The following is a 21,550-nucleotide window of genomic DNA, read 5'->3' as shown; positions in this document are numbered from 1 at the left end:
GGAGGAGGGACGGGGGTGAAAGGGATGATTAGGCACATGTGTGTGGTGATGGATTGTAATTAGTCTTTGGGTGGTGAACATGATGTAATCTATACGGAAATTTATATAATGTTATAAACCAATGTTACCACAATAAAAAAAAAAAAGTGGACTTCTCAAAAAAAAAAATATTAACCATATTTTCATTAAAAATATTCTTAGTTCCCAAAATGTGATGATTCAGATTCCATATACACTTAGTCACTCATGCTTCACAAATATACTTGTTATTTCTCTGTCTGGGGAAGGCTGACATGCAACAAAACAGGGAAGATTGGTCAGCAATGAGAATAACACTTGTTTCTTTAAGCAGAATAGTTTTTCTCAAGTTCCTGTTTTTTAGTATTCTACATACTGAAGATTCTGGAGGGTGATTTTAAGTAGGGAAGGCCAAGCAGTTAAATTTGTGATGGGATTAATCCAAAACTATGGAATTTATGGTTTACTCTATACATGGTCCAATAATGAAGTGGTTTCGTTAGTCTTTACAGATTTTTCTTGGTCTGAGTTTTAGTTTTATAAATGGAGTAATTTAAAATAAATTATAAAAACATCACTATTTCATTCAGTTAAGTATTTTTTCACCCAATTATCAGCCACTATGCTGGACGCTATTTAAAGAAAAGCTACTGCATTTATAAATGGAGACTTACTCTCCAATTAAATATTATTTCACATTTGAAAACAGTTCATAATTGGAGATTTTGTAATGATGGGTTTTCTTATTGTTGGACGTATCTACAGTTGTAGAGCCATTTTGTTTCCATGAATATCTGTTCATTTTATGAATATCTAAGTTGTATATTACCTTAAATAGAATATTGAGATCAGATCATAAAGATTCAGATGAGGAAAGTTACAAGTTGGCTGGAGTTAGGGACAAATTCCAAAGGCAAATATAAATATTTATTTATTTGTGAGGAAGATCAGCCCTGAGCTAACATCCATGCCAATCTTCCTCTTTTTTGCTGAGGAAGACCACCTCTGAGCTAACATCTATTGCCAGTCCTCCTCCTTTTTTTCCCTAAAGCCCCACTAGATAGTTGCATGTCATAGCTGCACATCCTTCTAGTTGCTGTATGTGGGATGCGGCCTCAGTATGGCCGGAGAAGCGGTGCGTCGGTGCACGCCCGGGATCCGAACCTGGGCTGCCAGTAACGGAGCGCGCGCACTTAACGGCTAAGCCACGGGGCCGGCCCATCTCATTTCCTTCAACATTGAGAATCTTCATCATTAATGTCTTTGTCACCGCTAGAACCCTTTTCTCTAGAAGACAGTCTTTTTTGATCTAAGTTATTTGATTCCATGTATGATACTTTCATTGAACATTTCATCCTAAGCTACAAATGTCTCTTACATGAGAACAGGTTTTTTTTGTTGATTTTATATATAGTCATAGTCTTAGTAAGGTAACCGTTAACTATATTGCTTTTTAAATTGATCTTTAAAAAGCTTTTTTTTTTTTTTTTGTGAGGAAGATCAGCCCTGAGCTAACATCCGTGCTAATCCTCCTCTTTTTGCTGAGGAAGACCGGCTCTGAGCTAACATCTATTGCCAATCCTCCTCCTTTTTTTTTTCCCCAAAGCCCCAGTAGATAGTTGTATGTCATAGTTGCACATCCTTCTAGTTGCTGTATGTGGGACGCGGCCTCAGCATGGCCGGACAAGCGGTGCGTCGGTGCGCGCCTGGGATCTGAACCCGAGCTGCCAGTAGCGGAGCGCGCGCACCTAACCGCTAAGCCATGGGGCCAGCCCTAAAAAGCTTTTTATAGTAACATTCACCATTTGCGCTTATGAGGCTGTGCTTCTAGGAATAAGTAATAAATCTGTGTTAGGTTTCTTTGCTCCTGGTTTTGCTAATACAGTCAGGGGACTTCTGTAAGAATCTCAAACTAGCACTGATTGAATTCATTTCAGGCTTTTGTACATTTTCCACAAGTGGTTCTCAACTAATCTGTGACCAGAGTTCACTTTTTTGGTGAAGTTTTAACTGTGCTCTCAGTTTGAAAATACAGGATTTCAGTTTCTTCTTATCTGTTATACCTGGGTTATGAAAACTCTGCAAGATTTGCCTAAATATTTTATTGTTTAAAAGAAAATTATTAACTCTGTCCAACTGCTAGGATGAACTGTGAAGGGGGTTGGTGGGTTGTTGGCTCTTTGCAGCTACCACCTCTGAGTTTTCAGTGAACCATCTGGTGATAGAGTTGGGCCTGGTTGGGAAGGGGAGCTGGAGGTAGAGTGGGGATAACTAAGGACAAATTAGAATTCCGCCCACACCTTTTTCTCTGTCTTTCACTACTTCTAACCAGTAACTACCTTTGGAGTGAAATGGCTGCTGCCTCACATGCACCCGCCAATTTGTACATGAATTTCTTTTGTGGCTAATCCTAACTTGAAACCATGTAGGGAAGGAAATTCCGGGAAGTGTAGTTCTAGCTGACACTATAAAACTACCACACTTGTTTTATCACTTAATCTCCTGAATTTAATGCCCTCTTTTTTTTTTTTTTTTTGGTGAGGAAGATCAGCCCTGAGCTAACATCCATGCTAATCCTCCTCTTTTTGCTGAGGAAGACCAGCTCTGAGCTAACATCTATTGCCAATCCTCCTCCTTCCCCCACCCGCCCAAAGCCCCAGTAGATAGTTCTACGTCATAGTTGCACGTCCTTCTAGTTGCTGTATGTGGGACACGGCCTCAGCATGGCCGGAGAAGCGGTGCCTTGGTGCGCGCCTGGGATCCGAACCCGGGCCGCCAGCAGTGGAGCACGTGCACCTAACCGCTAAGCCACGGGGCTGGCCCATTAATGCCCTCATTTGTAAAATGATGATAATTCCATTTTATCTTACTAGGTTTAATGAGGATTAGGTGAAATAATATGTGTGAAAAAGTTTTGAACTATGAAGAACCATGTAAAGGTTAGTATGATACAGGTTTTTGTGAGTATGACGATGTTTATAAAAACCCTCCTGAACTGGCTTCTGCTCTTGGGGAAGCTCTCTCTCAGATATCACTGTGGGTTTAGACTAGTACTTTGCTATTTCATTATTATTCGTTAAGAAAATGGTTTCTTTAATTTGCTTTTAGTCTATTCAGTAATCCTTCTGGGTATACTTTTTGAGTTTGTAGTGTAAAATTCTTCAGAAAAAAAAAAAAAAGTTAATGATCTTCACTCTCTACCTCTTCGATTTTTCGTGGGCAGAGGAGTAAGGTGTTTCCTGAAACTTTATCCAGAGGTTTTCAGTCCATGTATTGTCCATTTATCCTTTGCTACAGTTTACTTGACAATATTTTGCTGTTATATCTATGGGGTGAATATTCATTGGGACATGGGGTGGAGAGAACAGAAACTACTGGTATGTTGAATTCTTTTTCTCTTTGTTCTCCAACAAACAGGAATATTTTGAGAATGAAGCTATGATAGATATACACCTGAAAAATAATGTAAGGATTATGCTAACACTGTCTATATCCCCTTAAGGACTGAGTCAGACTTTTTGGGAATGATGTGTTTCTGGGAGTTTGGGGAATAGTATCTATTAGCAGCTAATCTAATCCTTGAAAACATTTTTTCTACTAACTATAGTTATTGATTTCTTTTTGGAAAGTATTGAACAATTAACACTTATGTACTAAAGAACAAGGAAAGAGGGCATTATTTTAATTACTTTTATGCTCTAATTTAATCCTCACAGCAACCTTATGAGGTAGATATTATAATCATTCCCATTTTACAGGAAACTGAGGCTTGGAGAGACTCCATAACTTGTCCTATAGTAGTAAAGGATATACTGTGATTTGATTTCAGATTTCTTTTTTCTTTAGCTGAGGAAGATTTGCCCTGAGCTAGCATCTGTGCCAGTCTTCCTCTAATTTTAGTATGTGGGCTGCCAGCACAGCATGGCTGCTAACAGAGTGGTGTAAGTCCACGCCTGGGAACCAAACCTCGGCTGCCAAAGAAGAACACGATGAACTTAACCACTAGGCCACCAGGGCTGGCCCAGCTTACAGATTTTTTATTGCTTTGTACTTTGCCTAAGTTCAGTGACTTAGGAAAAAGAATATTGTTTACTTTTTTTGGAGGAATTGTATTATTTAGAATAAATATAACTACTTCACAAAGTGTTTAAAGGGATTTATGATAGATATTACATTTCATAAGTATTAATATGGTTTACTAGAAATATGCCATAGTTTGTAGGTAATACTGTGTTTTTTTTGGGTTGGTTGATAGTTAAGGTAAAATCTTAGAGGATCATCTGAGCTCATGTTGATGAGTGGAAATCCAGTATTTCCAACAGAGTAGGTCTTTTCTTAAAATTCTGTGTATTATAAATTTATTCCTTGTGATGATAGCTCACTCTGTAGAACTTCATTAAGATTGCAACTTGACTTTTTCAATTATTTAGCAAAGTGATTGAAACATTATCTAGAATAGATTTTAAAATTTTCTTGTAAAATTTTACTTTATTTCCTAATCACTTCCAAGTGTTTTTCTTATGAAAATGTTACCTTTATAAAAATGTCTCACTTCGGGTATACTAAATTTTAATAGCATATACGAAATTAAGTCACCTTCCTCAAACATTCCTACTACTTTAATGCTTTGTTTTGGAAGGCCAGAGAGACTTGTGATTTCTAGGTCTGTAGGTCTGTTTGGTAAGACCAGAGGAGGTAGAAAAAAGCCTGGTAGAAGATTTGGGGGAAAAAAAAAGTTTTGGAGTTTAACTGAATTCTATGTATCATGGTTGAAATTATCTTGGATTCTATATATCATATTTGAAATTATCCTTTTTTTTTCCCCTGAGTTTTTTCAATGTTGAATTAGATGGGAAATGTTCGTTAACGGATTTTTTTGTTTTGCAGAAAAGAAACAACATTTTGCATGGTAGAAAGAGCAAGGAGAAATATCTTAGCAAGATCCCAAACTTGAATAAAGAAATGCAGAAAATATGTTTCACATATTCAGTTTCTGTAAATTCATGCTCTTGTAAGGAAAATCCTTTGTTATTAAATCCTACCACCACTTTCCCTTTGTGGGAGTATGGATACTTCTTTCACCATCACTTTTTCTCCTTTCTCCCCCAAACTATTTTATATTTATATATTAAATTGTGTAATTAGCTCTTCAAAGATGTTTTTTCCTACTAGAATGAGGGCAGGGGGCATGTGATTGGTTCTAAAATGGAATTTAGGAAAATGGGCAAACTGATGTCAACCGTAAGGCTAGGGACTACAACATAATAATGAGGATAAGAAAGAACTAAAGTATATATGCTCTTTCAATTTATAAAATTTTAACTGTACTCTCCTCTAAATAGGATTGAAGGATGTTGTTATGATCATGGGTGAATAGACTGTTAAACAATTTTGTAGGATAATTATCTTTGAATCTCTGGTTAATACTAAACATTTATTATTCTTTTAAAGTATTATTATAGTTTACATAATCACAGGCATGCATTATGGTGGCACAAAGAAATTCAAGGATGATTCTTATTCTTTTTGTATTTTTTGACTTTGACTGAATTTGATATCAGAGAATTGTTTGAAAGAATAGAATTGAACCAGTAACAAATCTATCATTCATTATCTTTCAAGTGTATATTATGCCCTTGAAAAAGTAATATTGTTTTCCTATGTCAGTAAAATGTTTGTATGGATATATAAATATTTTTCTGGGAGTTCTTATAGTTTTTATCTTTTTTGTGTGTGTGTGTGAGGAAGATCAGCCCTGAGCTAACATCCTTGCCAATCCTCCTCTTTTTGCTGAGGAAGACTGGCCCTGAGCTAACATCTATTGCCAGTCTTCCTCCTTTTTTTCCCTTTTTCTTCCCAAAGCCGCAGTGGATAATTGTATGTCATAGTTGCACATCCTTCTAGTTGCTGTATGTGGGACGCCGCCTCAGCATGGCCGGACAAGCGGTGTGTCGGTGTGCACCCGGGATCCGAACTGGCAAACCCCAGGCCGCCGCAGTGGAGCACGCGCACTGAACCGCTTGTGCCACCGGGCTGGCCCCACCTTCTCATAGTCTTTAAGGATAACTAACCCATCTTCCGTTACCCTCTAGAAGAAATCTGGAGTGGAATTCCTCTATGTTATTATTGGCTACTTAAGTCCCTGTCATTGTGAATTTGGTTTAACATATGTGTCACATATATAGTAGTACTTCCCAATGTTAGTACTTCCTACAGTATTTACTTAAATTTTTCTTTGTTAACTTAAAAAATTAGCCTCATCTTGTTAATATCTGTGAAATCATGAGTTTTATACATTTATTTATATATAGAACTATTAAAATAAAAAACATTTGCCACTTAAAGTTGTCTTATGTACACGTGGACATCGTGTGCTTCCTGATGTGATGCACTAAGAAGGACAGACTATCACGTGTAGTATTCCTACCAAAAAAAATACATTAATCTGATTGTAAGGGAAACATCAGACAAACCCAAATTCAAAAAAACAACTGGCCTGTACTCTTTAAAGGAGTCACTATTGTGAAAGATAAAAACTGAAAAACGTTTCCGGATTAAGAGAAATCAGAGAAACATAACAACTGTATGTAATGCATGATCCTGGATTGTATCCTGGGAGGGAAGGAGGGATGTTATAAAGGAAATCATTGGGAGAACTGGCAAAATTGAATATGGATTAGATAATAGCATTGTAGTAATATTAAACATCCTGAATTAATAAGTGTACTGTGGTTATGAAAAATAGTGCTCGGGCCGGCCCCGTGGCTTAGTGGTTAAGTGTGCGCGCTCTGCTGCCGGCGGCCCGGGGTTCGGATCCCGGGTGCGCACCGACACACTGCTCCTCCGGCCATGCTGAGGCCGCGTCCCATATACAGCAACTAGAAGGCTGTGCAGCTATGACAGACAACTATCTACTGGGGCTTTGGGGGAAAAATAAATAAATAAAATCTTAAAAAAAAAAAAAATAGTGCTCGTCCTTTTAGTATTTGGGGGTAAAGGGTGTTGATGTCTGCAATGTACTCAAATGGTTTATTGATAATTATGAATAATAATAAATAGTAATATATATAGTGAGAGAGAGATAAGTCAAATTGTGTTATAATGTCAATATTAAGTACATGTAGGTGAAGAGTATACAGGAGTTGTTTGTACAATTCTTGCAATTTTTTGTAAGTTTCAAATTATTTCAAAATAAGTTTAAAAAAATATTGTCTAAGGTATCACTAGTGGTGCATGTACTGTACTTTGGGAATCACCTGAGCCGGGTCAGCAGTGGCTGTGGTAGGTATTTTTTTTAGTACAGCTAAAACATTTTTAAACGAAAACCAGGAAACTTCCTTCATCTTCCTTGACTAACTCTTATTCATCTTTTAAAGCTTAACTCAGATATTAATTCTTTCTGGTAGCTTTCTCTCTTGCACACCCTTCCTATACTCTGGGATTAGTTTGGTGCAAACCATCAGGCAAACCAGTATTAGCAACTAGCACATCCTTCTAGTTGCTGTATGTGGGACGCGGCCTCAGCATTGCCAGACAAGCGGTAGGTCGGTGCACGCCCGGGATCCGAGCCTGGGCCGCCAGCAGCGGAGTGCGCGCACTTAACCGCTAAGCCACGGGGCCGGCCCTGTAGAGTATCTATGGTGTTGTCAATTCATATATTTATTTGTGTATTTCACCATGAAGTGGGTTTATTCACAATAATTTTTGTTGCTCTTGGTTTTACAACAAGGTTGATAGTTAATTAAAAAGACTTTTGTTTTTTATATCTGTTATGTCTTCATGAATGTAATCAAATTTAACAGCAGACTCCTTTAAGAAAATCATATATACTCTTAAGATAGGTTCCTCTCTCATTCCTTAAATGTTACTGACATAAGTTTTCTTAGCAGAGAGCAAAAAAACTTTCTGTTTTTTCCTCCAATATTTAAATGGACTTTGTATATAAGTGCCTCTAATTCCAGTATCCAGCTAGTGTTGGTGATTAAGTTTCGAATAATTTCTGTCATTGCTCTCTTAGGTCTAGATTCTGAGAGAATTTTTTTATGCCAATTTTAGGTTTCTTTAATTAGAATTTTTTTCTTCTTTTTAAATATGTGGTAGATGAGAGCAGAAACTTTTTCAGAACTAGTATTCTATAAAGTCAGGATATTCATAGACTAGTATTATATAAGTAACAGACACCCAAAGCAAAATGACTTAACCTATAAATGGAAAATTTTTGTTATTTAACACAATAAATCTGGAGGTAAGAGTTGGTTAATTCAGTGGTTCAGGAACATCGTCAGGGAGCCCTAAGTCTTTATGTTTTTCTGCTTACCATCCCCACTGTTCTTTTAGGCTGGTACTCCTCATAGTTACAAATGGCTGGTGCGGTTCCAGAGGTCGGATGTAGTTGACAATATCTATTGACTCACAGGAAAATCTTGTGTTCCTTTTTAAGAGCAAGAAGAGCATTCCCAGAATTACCCCAGCAGATTTCTCCTTAATTTATCATTGACTTCCATTGCATCACATGCCCATTCCTAAACCAATGATTGGCAAAGAAAATGGAATTATCATGATTTGACTTACTCCAATCATGAATCATTCCATAGGCTAAAGCACAAGGGTCTCTAATAACTGAACAAAATTTGGAGTTCCACTGGTAGAGGGAAGTGGCTGTTGGTTTGGAAATTAACGGTGCAGTGCTCACAGTGGTTAAATAAAATGGCCTATCTGATTTCCCCGGGAACATAGCAACCAGGGCCAGACTTATGAACTGCCTCAGTGAGAGATTTCCTCAAACTATTTTCTGTTATAGTCTTTATTCCTTATTACTCTGCACATTGAAGAAAGTTAAAATTTTTAAAAATTGAAAATTTAAACCCATTCTCTGACAGTGAATGTGTGAAATTGAGTGAATATTTTTTAAAGCATGGAAGATTTGTGTTATCCTCAGACTTGAAAGGGGATGTGCGTACTTATGTGGCCTCATGAGAAATATTGCTTCCTTTTGTCTTGACATAATTTTCAGCTGCTTCTTTCATTTCATCCTCAGCAACCAAGCAGGACACTTTAAAAATAAACAAAATGGTTTGCTATCTCTAAACTAAGAAATGTAGAAAAATACATTCAGAAGAATGGTGTACTACAGAGTAAATTGCTGCTTTCGTTAGTGCTTTATATTTGAGAAGAGGTGCATATTTTAAAGGGATCACAGTGGGGAAGCTGGTCACATTTCTACCTCCTCTTAAAAACATCATTATAATAAGTTTTTTTTTGTTTAAAGTCTTAGTCGTTTTGAGACTTTTATTCCAGACTACTATATATTATTATTTAGTTACTTGTTGTTTGGAATTATTTTATTCAGTCACTCAGCAAAGGTGGGATTAGATCTTCTCCATAAATGAAGAATATTATCTTCTACGCAAAGAGGTATAGATTAGCCAAGGATGAAAGCGTTGACTGTGGGTTCAGTGGACTTGAAGAAAGAGTGAAAGTAGAATTCAATAATCTCTGGAAAAAGCAAGATGTACTGTCATATTCTAGTACTTACTATATGTAAGAATGTTTAATATTAGTAGGTGATTGTATAATTTAAATACTCTAATTTAGGTATCTTTGAATCAGTTTGTAATGACCAAACCACAAAAATTCAATTTGCTTTGCATGTGAAGAACTTCTTAAATGGAAAGTTCTGCCCTAATTTTCATAATGCTTGCGTACATTTGTGCTTTTCATTTCTCTGCAAAGCTTTTTTTGTTAATATGTGAGACTTAGAAAATAATAATGCTACAATTCTTTAAAGATTACAATAGTATCTAATTTTGCAGTGTTCCTGAGAAGTGAGTAATTTTCAATCTCTCTTCAAAACTTCCATATTATTTTTAGCTGTTATTATTATCATTTGCATCTTTCTTATTTGTTTCCCTTGTTGGTTCTAATTATGCCCTCAGGAGTTAGCTTAGTGTAAATTTACTATGTTTTCTATAGAACATCTCACCAGATATTTGAAAATGATTAAACATTTTTTAGGGGTAGAAACTATCATTTGTATTCCTAGGACTTAGGCCCTTTTATTTGTTGACTAACTTGATTAAGAACTTGATTTGTGATAATGTTTCATTGTCTTCCATTAATTTGTGTAATTGAGAGAATTTTCTGGTGTTCTTACCTTAGGTTTGTGGTCTGTAAAGTGTATTCTAAAGTTATATGTGTATTTTCATAATCATTTTACCTGGGCCTGCATAAGGCAAGTATTTATTTTAAAACTGTGATAATGTGACCTTGTAAACCCATTGTTAGTTATTTGGAAAAACAAATACCGTATGAGATGAAGCACTTCTTTTTGCTAATTTCGGGTTTCACTATCTGGGAAACCCCTATGTGAAAGTATAGGTCTGTTAACTATCTTCTTTGTTCTATCTGGGATGATTTATTGATATTGTAAAACAAAACTTATCTGTAAGACTACAATAAGATTTTCTAAGATTCTTGGGATTATCTCATTGACTTTGTAACTGGTATTGTTGACAGCTTATCACTGTTATTAATCATTACCCTTTGAACATCCACATTTGTAAGGCAGAGTAATTAAAGCCATTATACAGGTTTAATTCCAATAATGACTTAGCATAAAGTTTAATGTCAATCTGTAGGAACCCTTTTTTTTTAAAGACTTAGGGTGTTATGATTCTAAGGCCCTCTGCTTATGGCCATTTTATGTGCAAAAGTTTTGGTGGTAAAAATTGTGTTTTATCAGCATAAAATGAATGATTCCATTTCCCATATGCAAAGTTATTCATAGGATATTATTTAATGCTTAACTTACACCTTTCTCCTCTCATAGCAGTAATGAAAATATACCTCAGTTTCCTGAATATTTTCAGCTGTAGATGACACTTAGTGCCATTTTAATTTTACTAATAAATAAGCTGAGGCATAGAAATCATAATTGGCAAGGAAAAGACTGTTACTCAGGTTTTCTTCTTAGTTCTTTGTTCTTTCTGTTTTTCCAAATCATATTCATTTTCCCAATATGTATATGCATTATGGAAGCATATTGAATTTTGAATTGATGCGCTTTCAGAAAAGAAGCAGATTTATTCTTTATTTTCAACCATGGATTTTTAGTTTGAATATAGGTTGAGAAAGCTCAAGTGAAATAGAATTACCTAGTGAATAAGTATTCTATTCTTTATTGTCATGACCTCTTTGAAGTAGTAGTAATATTTCCTCCTATGAAGAATAGGGGAATAGAAATTGGAACATGTTCAAGGTCACAGTGTATGTGTGGAATTGAGAGTACTCTTAAATCAGTTATAGCTCTTTGGGTCTTTTGTCACCATTAGCTTTTGTATGGTTAAAGTCAGGTAATTCATGTGAATTAAAAAACTAGTTCCTATGCTTGGGGACGCTCAAATATGCACATTATTTACATTTGGCCTATTACAATTTTTCTCAATTGAAAATCTGATCTTGTTTCTTGCAGGTTAAAAACATTTTAATGACTCTTCTTTGTCTGCAGGATGAAGCCCAAAGAATTTCCTTTGCTTTTTACTTCTTACTTCTGGCCTCTATTTGCAGTTCATTGAACATGTCTCTCTTGCCCATGTATCAGTGCACACTGCTCTCTCTAAAAACCTCCTTGTAGGTCACCTCTCACCACTCCAAATCCTCTTCAAGATTCAGATCTTTATTTGTCTGGAAAACTTTGACCTCTGTTATAAAACAACATTCAACTGAGTAAATTTTCAAGATCTTATTGGCTTTATTCAATGATTCATGAATTGGGTGGCATCAAGTCTAACAGATAGAAAGGAGCTCCGAGGAACTGTACAAAATGAAAGACTTTATAGGCAGAAGGGAGTGGGAACAAGGAAGTTATACTAGGCAAAAAAGTGGGTTGGGTATTGCAAGGTTACTTTCCTTTAGGGGATGGCAGGGGTGTATCAGGCAGATCACCTAATTAGTGCTGATCAGGTGATTCCTGATTGGTGTAAAATTCCATTTCTGGGAGAGCTGAAACTGTAATAAGTTTCAGTTTGATGATGTGGGGCTTAGCATAAGTGACTCCATTTTGGGCCTGTCATCTTGTTTTAATATCTCCTAAATCTGAGTTATGCCCAGATTTTGTGTTAGAGGAGTTGTTAGATTGTTTTATAATTCCGTTTACTTTTCTTTGTTTCCTCTAAATTATGAGCTACCCCAAGGCAAGGATACTTTATCTTTGTGTCATCAGGGCTTGGCACTATGAAGCATATTCTAGGAGCTCAATACTTTTTAAATTTTTTCCTCGGTGAGGATGATTAGCCCTGAGCTAACATCTGTTGCCACTCCTCCTCTTTTTGCTGAGGAAGATTCGCCCTGAGCTAGCATCTGTGCCCATCTTCCTCTTTTTTTTATATATATGGGACACCTGCCACAGCATGGCTTGATAAGTGGTATGCAGGTCTGCACCTGGGATCCAAAACTGGGAACCCTGGGCTGCCAAAGTGGAGTGCACGAACTTAACCACTACGCCACCAGGCTGGCCCCTCAGTACATTTTTAGTGAATAAATATGCTTAAATGTCTCCAACTCTACTCATTCTTCTTTTCATAAATCTTGCCTGGAATGTTACAGTAGCACCTTATATGATTACCCTGCCTCCAATCTCATCCTCTCTCCTATCCATACTTTGAATTCTTCTTCTTTTTTTTTTTTTTGTGAGGAAGATCAGCCCTGAGCTAACATCTGTGCTAATCCTCCTCTTTTTGCTGAGGAAGACTGGCTCTGAGCTAACATCTATTGCCAATCCTCCTCCTTTTTTTTCACCCCCAAGCCCCAGAAGATAGTTGTATGTCATAGTCGCACATCCTTCTAGTTGCTGTATGTGGGACGCGGCCTCAGCGTGGCTGGAGAAGCGGTGCGTCGGTGTGCGCCCGGGATCCGAACCCGGGCCGCCAGTAGCGGAGTGCGCGCACCCAACCGCTAAGCCATGGGGCCGACCCTGAATTCTTTTAATGTCTGTTGTACTTCTGTTTCTGCCCTACTCATTGTCTGCCTTTATAAAATGCTAATTTGTCCCATCACTTGACCATGTTATTGAAACATTTAGATAGTTCTCTATTGCCTACAGGGTGAATTTCAAGTTACTAAGCATGACTTGGAAGCAGTTGATGGTCTGAATCTGGCTTTCTGCTGAGGTGCTCTCCCCAACCAACAGCCTTCTCTTCCACCTTAAGCCCCAGGAAGAGCTAATTGCTTATTTTTGTATCTGTTTTTGCATGTGCTGTCCTGCACCTCCCCAATGTTATCTGCCTGATAACTTCCAAACTTAGCCAGCTTCTTACAGATAGCTCCATCTTCACCTCTAATAAATTTGCTTCTTTTGTTGTGCTGTATAATTTGTGTTGTCTTCCATATTAGACTGAGCTTCTTGAAGCCTGTTACTATTTCATATCCAGTTCTGCTTGTGTATAGAACATAGGTCTGCTTATTAAATGCTGTTGAATTAAATGCCTTTGGGTTATGGAGTAAGTATTACTTGAACTGGAAGTTAAATTTTAGGAAAGTGGTGCTTTCGGAATTTTAGGAAAATGATGTTAATTTTTAAAGCATAATCCAAAATGGTGATACATTTCTTTTTATTTATAGAGGGATTGTTAGATAATTTAAAATGATTCTGATTTCTTTCTACTGAATATTCTAGGAAAATATGGGAAAGATTTTGATCCATAATTTAATTCTTTTAAAAATAGAGTTATCAGAACATTTCTAGAGCTTAACTTTATTTGCATGCTGACCTCATCCTTCCTCCTTATTTGTTGTCAAATAAGAGGGAGAAAGGGGTGAAACAGGGAGAGGGAGAGTTAGAGAAGGACGAAGGATGGGGAGGGTAGTGTGTGTGTGTGTGTGTGTGTGTATGAGAGACAAGGTTTATTTTATCGTTCAGTGTGCCGACTTTTATTTAATCTCTCTGCTTTTTAATATGGTTGCATAACCCCTGTCTCCAGAAATGTTTGTCTTTTGGCAATTCTGCAAATAAATTGCTTTGCTTCTTATTTCTTCCTTCCCCTCCTCCTCCTCAGGCTTTGGTTTTAGATTTTCTCTGGTGTTCTGGTTCAGCCATCAGTATTTCTGTTGTTTTAAAGACTTCAACATATTATGGGCATTTTTTTCACCAAAAAATATTGTTCTTATGAGTTTGTCATTTTAGTACAAGGAGCAGAGATGAACTTTGTCTTTGGTGTTGAAGCGAAAGTTAATAATGGTCATCATATTTTTAGTGAGTTGTATAAATTGAGATGCTCAATTCCTTTACATTAGGAAACAACAGCATAATTAAAATGGAGAAAAATTGCTGCATTTGAAAGGTGCTCACACAGTAGGGAAAAATGACAGCTGCATTGTAAGCTCCCTGAGAAAGTGGGTTTGTGTCTCTGTATGTTTTGTTTGCTTTCCATTGTACATACAGTGCCTAGCATAGTGTAACATAGTGTGTGGTTTAACAATAGTTATTGGAAACATATAATATGTAACTTTTATCATTTTAGATAAAAGTTCATCTAAGAAATATGCTGCCTTTTTGTTTGGCTTTAGTATTTGATCCTGCTTTCCTTCTCCATTTCACCTTTAACAGTCTGATATGAAAATTACCAAAATAAATAACTCCACCTTATTTCTGTTTTTGTCTTCAGTTTGTTTATATTCCTTTCCATAGTTGTTACATGTCTGTGTAGCTCATAAAATTATGACCTAATTTATGTTTTGACCATTTGTCTAGTACACCGTTAGTACTCAGAAACCTTTTATTGTTAATAAACCTTGAGATCAGCCTTAATATTTCAGTTGATTATTTAGACACATCTATTTTTAAAAAAAATAGACCCTAAAATAAACATAAATAACCGATAGCACTATCTTTTGTGGAAATTATTATAATAGTTTACTTCTCATGCTCTTCATTGAATAGTATAGATGTAGTATTGAATAATTTATATAAAAATTATAAATTATTTTTGTTTTAAAAGTTGACACTTCTGGGGCTGGCCTGGTGGCATAGTGGTTAAGTGCACACGCTCCGCTGCAGTGGCCCGGGGTTTGGATCCCGGGCACCCACCGAGGCACCGCTTGTCAAGCCATGCTGTGGCAGCATCCCATATAAAGTGGAGGAAGATGGGCGTGGATGTTAGCTCAGGGCCGGTCTTCCTCAGCAAAAGGAGGAGGATTGGCATCAGATGTTAGCTCAGGGCTGATCTTCCTCACACACGCACACACAAAAAATTGATGCTTCTTTTTTAAGCTAAGACCAGAAGGTTAAGTTTTGAGGAGATTTTATCCTTAACATTACAATTTTATCCTTAGCATACAATAACAGTTAACTTCTTAGTAATTAAAAAACAAAACAATGCTGCAGCCTTGGTTCAATTTTCAAGTATACTTTTGCTTCCTAATCAAGCTACTTTTCATTATTCACTCACAGTACTTTATGATTCCCTATTGTTATGCAGTGTTTTCAAAGAAGTATTAAAGTAAATGTAGAAAATTATTTTAAAAATAAGCACCAGATGGTGCTATTTCGCCTATTTTGTCTGTGAAAATAAGGATAAATGTATATAGAACTTTTAAAAAGTGTTTGGAATAATCTAATATTTTTTGGACTTAATATTTTGGGAGTTAGAGGAGCTCAGTGGGAAGAAGTATTTACTTGTAAACTTATATTCAGGACTGTATATTTATCTTAATGAAGATAAACTTCATTAATAGAGACTATTGCTAGAGTTAGCATGGCGAGAACCTTATATTTAGTCTAAAAATATCAAGTAGATGTTCTTAACGTAACTGTTTTAACTCCATATGCATGAAAAATTTAATTATTTATAACGGGAGATGTGTAGTATCAAAATTTGTTTCAGCTTGCTTTACATTTTCAAGTAAACGATATTACTATCTAACTGAGTTACAAAGTTTTTTACAAAAAAGGGAAACGTTTTGATTATTTTATGTGTTCTTGAACATTTCCAAACTAAAGGAGAGAAAATTAGGCTTGAATTCATTATTTTTACAAAGGAAAAAGATGACTCTTCTAAATTTGTGTATTAGGAAGAAAAAGCTATGTGGTACACTGTTCATTTAGATGTTGCAATTGACTGACTATCCCTTATAATTAAAATGGCTAGTGAATGAAATATAGATACTTTTCATTGAAGTATTTCAGTGAAAGACGTAGCCAGTGTTTCTAGGATTTTAATGTAGTTACTTTTTCTGATCTTATTATCACTCTGTGTTTGTGTTTGGCCATGTGATTGAAGCATAAAGGTGCTGTTATAAGTATCTGCCAAAGTCATTCTTGATTATACTATCAATGATGTTACTGCCATCTGTGAAATTAGAGATTAAGCTTGCTTTTATTTCTTACATTTATTTTGTCTGCAAAGGTACGTATATTACTTTGAATTCAGTAAGTGAAACATTTTTATAGGCTAGTAAATACAGATAGTATATTTTCTTACATTCCTAGACTTTATGAATGAATAGTTTAATCATAATTAACATCATCCTCATAATACCCTTAAGATTGTGAACCACCATACTGCTTTATCTTAACTTGTTTCATAACATTTGTCATTGTTTTACTTTGTATAATAGTTTTGGAGTATATGTCAGACCTCGCCTACAAGAGTATAGTTCTTCCTGCTTAGTTTCCCTTGTTAACACTTAGCACAGTGCTTTACATATATATAGTAGATGTTCTGTATATATTTGTTACATAAAAGAGTCATTTTGTCATGCCAGGTATTAAAACTAGTATTCTAATACAAAGAAAATTATTTAGATAGATTTTCCTCCTTGTAGGAATTTTCATAGTGACAAAAAGTGTTCTATATACTATTGTTTTTATCTTATACTTCTTTTCTCAGATGGCTTTTTATAGTTGTTTTAAAAAGGGCCATCTCTCTGAAATCTCTTAGAATCATACTAGTGATGCCTTCTTTCATGGTAAAGATAAGTGTGTATTCAATTTTTTAAAAAATCAAAAAAATCTTGTCATCATTCTGGTTTCACGGGGGTCTTGAGAATTAGCGATGGTCTAGTCCAGCAGTTCTCAAAGTGTGGTTCAGGGCCTCTTGGAGGAGGATTCATAAAACCTTTTCAGGGGGTCAGTAAGGGCAGAGCTATTTTCAAAATGATACTAAGACATTGTTTGCTCTTTTCATTCTCCTTCTCTCAAGAATGTAAGTAGTTTTCCAGAGGTGACATGGCATGTGATATTGATTGAATGCACAGCATATGAGAATCTAGCTGTCTTCTATTAAGCCAGACATTCAAGAGATTTGCAAAAATTACAAAACAATGTTACTCTTTTCACTAAATTTTTTTAGTTTGGAAATAGTTTTTTTTCCCCCCCTAAAATGTTACTTATGTTGACATTTAATGCTTCTGTTATTTAAAAAAATTAATAGACATTTTAAAGCTTTATGTTTTAATTTCTAATATGGTAAACAGGGATAAATATAAAAGCTCTTTGAAGTACTCAATACTTTTTTAAAGTATAAAGAGGTACTGAGATCAAAGCATAATGAGACCTTCTGACCTTAATTCTTTATCTTCATTTCACAGATGAGGGTACTCTGAGGCCCAGAGAGGTTAAGTGGTTTAGACAAGTGTACTCAGCCAGTTTTTGGCTTAGCTGATACTTGTATTGCTGACTTCTGACTGCTTTGATTTATTTTATTAGCTGTTTTGCTATTTAAATATTTTCTAACCTAATACCAACTCTGACCTCCTTAACCTGTTTTTCAGTTTGATATTATAACTAACTTTATTATGTATATAAATAGATTGGGAATATTGACCTGATTTTTCAGCTACAATAAAATGGTAGTTTTTTTGTTTTTTGTTTTTTTAACACATAAAATGTCTAGTATAACCCTGCTATGAAGTATGAACTTTTCAGCAGGAAAACGGAATTGGTACATGAAATAGTATAGCCTTAGTGTCAAAAAAATAAAGTTGAGGGCAAAAAGGTAGCCTCTTGTGTTTTAGAGACTCTCTTACTGTCTTCTTTACTTGTTTTTTTTTTTCCCCTCGTCAGCAATAAAACATAGGTTACAGGCTTCCCTAGATGTTTGTGGCTGTCCAGTCATAGAAGAGCAAGATATTCTATTCTTAGGTTTCAAAAACTAAGAGGATAATAATTCCATGTTGCTCTTTTGGTCAATGTGTGTTATTTCTCATGTTGAATCTCATGGTTGAGAGGGTGGATTCTAAAACATTTCTTTTTTTTTTTTTTAATTGTTGAAGGAATGTAAAGCCGCGTCATGAGGATGGATTGAAAATCTTGATAATTTTAACTTGAGGAAAGGGAATCAGGATATATATGATAGCCCTCTTCATTTTTAGGGCTTCCTTTATGTGGAAATGAGATTAGATTTATCGATTTATTTATGAAACCTCAAAGATAGAAGAACCAATGGGTGTGTGACACAGACTGAGTCATTTTAGCTCAATAAAGGAAAACTTTCTAGGAGTAAAGAAATATAAAAATAGAATCAACTTGGTTTGGAGGTGATGAGTACCCTTTCTGAGGAGGTGTTAAGTATAGACCAGACTACTTGGTAGGAATGTTGGCAAATGAATCAAGGAGATGTGGTTAATTGGATTAGATAAGCTTTAAGATTCTTTCTTTTTTTTTTTTTGTGAGGAAGATCAGCCCTGAGCTAACATCCATGCCAATCCTCCTCTTTTGCTGAGGAAGACTGGCTCTGAGCTAACATCTATTGCCAGTCCTCCTCCTTTTTTTCTCCAAAGCCCCAGAAGATAGTTGTATGTCATAGTTGCACAGCCTTCTAGTTGCTGTATGTGGGACGCGACCTCAGCATGGCCGGAGAAGCGGTGCGTGGGTGCGTGCCCGGGATCCGAACCTGGGCTGCCAGTAGCGGAGTGTGCGCACTTAACGGCTAAGCCACGGGGCCGGCCACCTAAGATTCTTTCTATTATTATGTTTGAGTATATTTGTTGCAAATAACTTGTTTTAATGATGAGTTCATTTTCAAAAGGCAATGGCTTTAGCAGATACATTCCACTTTTATATCGACTAGTCAATAAACCTGAAGACTTTATGGATCTGTGGTCTTGCCATGAACAGTATAATTGATTCTCTTAGAAGGAGTGTGTGTTTTGTTTGTTCCTTTTATTGCAAGCCATTTGAAGAGATGATGGATTGGTACAGAAATTTGGAAGAGAAAGGGACGGGAAACATTAGAAAGGAAGATAAAAGCCATTTTGAAGATGTACATTGAATTGATGATATTTTGGGGTGTATTTTATTTTCTAATTTGCTTATGATCATGAATATTTTTCCCTCTTGTTTGTAACTCTTTTTCTGTCTGTACCTTTTCCATGTATTCCAACAAAATAAACTATTCTGTAACCAATATTTGTGTGAAATGCTCCTCAAGTTTTGGTAGTTTTATAAGTTGTAGGGTTCTTTGTAATATAATCACTAAAATGATGACTGTATTAAAACATTGTACTTCTTAATTTAACATAGTGTTGGGGAGGAGGATCAAACCTGATATTTTTAACTTTTTTTTCTTGGCATAGTAGAGGAAAATACATGTTCTTACTACTACTAGAAGTGAATGGATTATAACAGAATATTTGGCTTTATTTTCGTTTGCAAGTGGGTGTTTGTGTTTCTGTGTCTATGCATGTATCTTTCTCTATATATCATTTATATCCTTAATACTTACAAAAGGAATTTGAGATTTTTATAGTCTTATTGTACACACACAGAATTTTATTTGTTTATCAGACATTTATTGAAGACATGGCATAGGAGTTAAGTTAAACTGCTACAGAGTTCAGGTAGGAAATGAATGAGTGAAATGAGCCAAGTTGAAGCAATAGATATTGATTGATGTAGATTATAATTTCTCTTCAAAATAAGATTCGTGGCACTGTAGAATCTTGCCCTCAGTTTTACAGTGTAAATAAGATTGCTGTATGTGGTGTTTAAATAGTTAAGAAATTTGACCAGAGCTGAATGAGAGGGCTTCGTTGTTAACCCGTTATTAGACAAAATAAGTGATTGCCCCATTCTTCAATTATGCTAAAGTTTTCTTTTATTTATTAATTAATTCATGTATATATTCATTTAACTAATATTTATTGATCTTCTACTCGGTGTAAAGCCCTACTTTGGGCATTGGACACAGAGTGTTAGACAATAATTTTCCTTCATTCTTAGAGTTTACAGTCTAATGGAGAAGACAGATTTGAGCATTAAATTTCTCATTCAGTAAGTATTTCTACTAAAATGTAAAGTAAAAAAGCTTTGAACTTGGAGTCTAATGACTTGAGTTTTTATTCTGCCACTATTTACTTATTCATCTAGTTAATGCTTATTATTGAATGTTTATTATATATACCAGAAATGTAGAGATTAGTAAAATATAACTCCCTCCTGAAAAAATTCAGTCTCTCCAGGATTATAGACAGGCAATAGCTAGCTATCATACAGTGTGATAACTACTATGATAGAATTATGTATAAAATTCTATATGAGCAGTAAATTCCTCTAGCTGTGAGGGATGCAAGAACCTGTCTCAAAGGCAGATACCTGAGCTAGGCCTTGAGTAGAAATTAGTTGGAAACAGAAGAATCAGCATGAACAAAGGAGGAGTTATCCCTATGCCCCAAATAGAGGGATCTGCATGACCAGACAGAAGTATGAATGAGCAAAGTATATTTGGAAAATGCTGACGTATTGCATAGTTTGGTTGAAAAACTAGGGATGTCATGGAAGGTGAAGTAGGAGAAGAAGCTACACAGTGTAGGTTGGAGCCAAATTGTGAGAGGTCTTATATACTAAGCTAAAGTCGTTGGTTTTAAGGTCTTATATACTAGGCTAAGTTGTTGAGTGAGGTTGAGAGGTATTTGGGACCTGTGGAAGGTTTTTAAGTAGGCAGATGTCCTTAGTCTGCATTTTACAAAGATAATTGATAGAATACAGGATGAAATAAAGAGAAGTCGAGACTGGAGGCAGGTGTACTAGTTTGAAAACTCTTCATAATAGATATGAATGAGATAATGAGGATCTCTTATAGAGTAGTAGTAGTGACTTTAGAACACAGGGGATGGATTCAAAATATAATTCAGAGGTTTGATTGACAGGGTTTAGTGATTGATCGATGAGGAGAGAGGGTATCCAGGAAGATTTTGAAATTTTCTTCAGCATCTGTATAGATAAATGGTGATGCTATTAACTTTGAAAGGAAGAGCAATGTGATTTGGGGGAAGTAATGAGTTTGGTTTTGTAATGTTGTGTTTGGAGTAAACTTAAAGGAATGTTGGAGGCATTTAAGTTGTAAGTGGAGGAAATGTGTGTGAAAGGGAAAGGAGAAGAATTAGGAGAGGGATAGCTGATAAATCTCTTAAACTCTTAGCTTGTTATTTATAAAATATGGGAGGTGGAGTCAGTAATTTTTCTGGTTTGGAAATAAGCAATGTTTTAGTTATGACAAATTCTAAATTACTGGTGCAAAAATCACAATAATTATGTATG

At 35.6% G+C, this 21,550-nt stretch overlaps 1 protein-coding gene across 3 annotated transcripts in view; it reads left to right on the top strand.

Moving 5' to 3' along the window:
* The window catches only part of ADK (adenosine kinase), a 544,441-nt gene that overhangs the window by 97,830 nt on the left and 425,061 nt on the right, over positions 1–21,550 (top strand). The window lies entirely within an intron of this gene.

Source organism: Diceros bicornis, chromosome 6, assembly GCF_020826845.1.
Source record: "Diceros bicornis minor isolate mBicDic1 chromosome 6, mDicBic1.mat.cur, whole genome shotgun sequence".
NCBI classification, from domain to species: Eukaryota; Metazoa; Chordata; class Mammalia; order Perissodactyla; family Rhinocerotidae; genus Diceros; species Diceros bicornis.
Note: the sequence above shows the minus strand (reverse complement) of the source record. Positions and strands in the feature narration are given on the sequence as shown.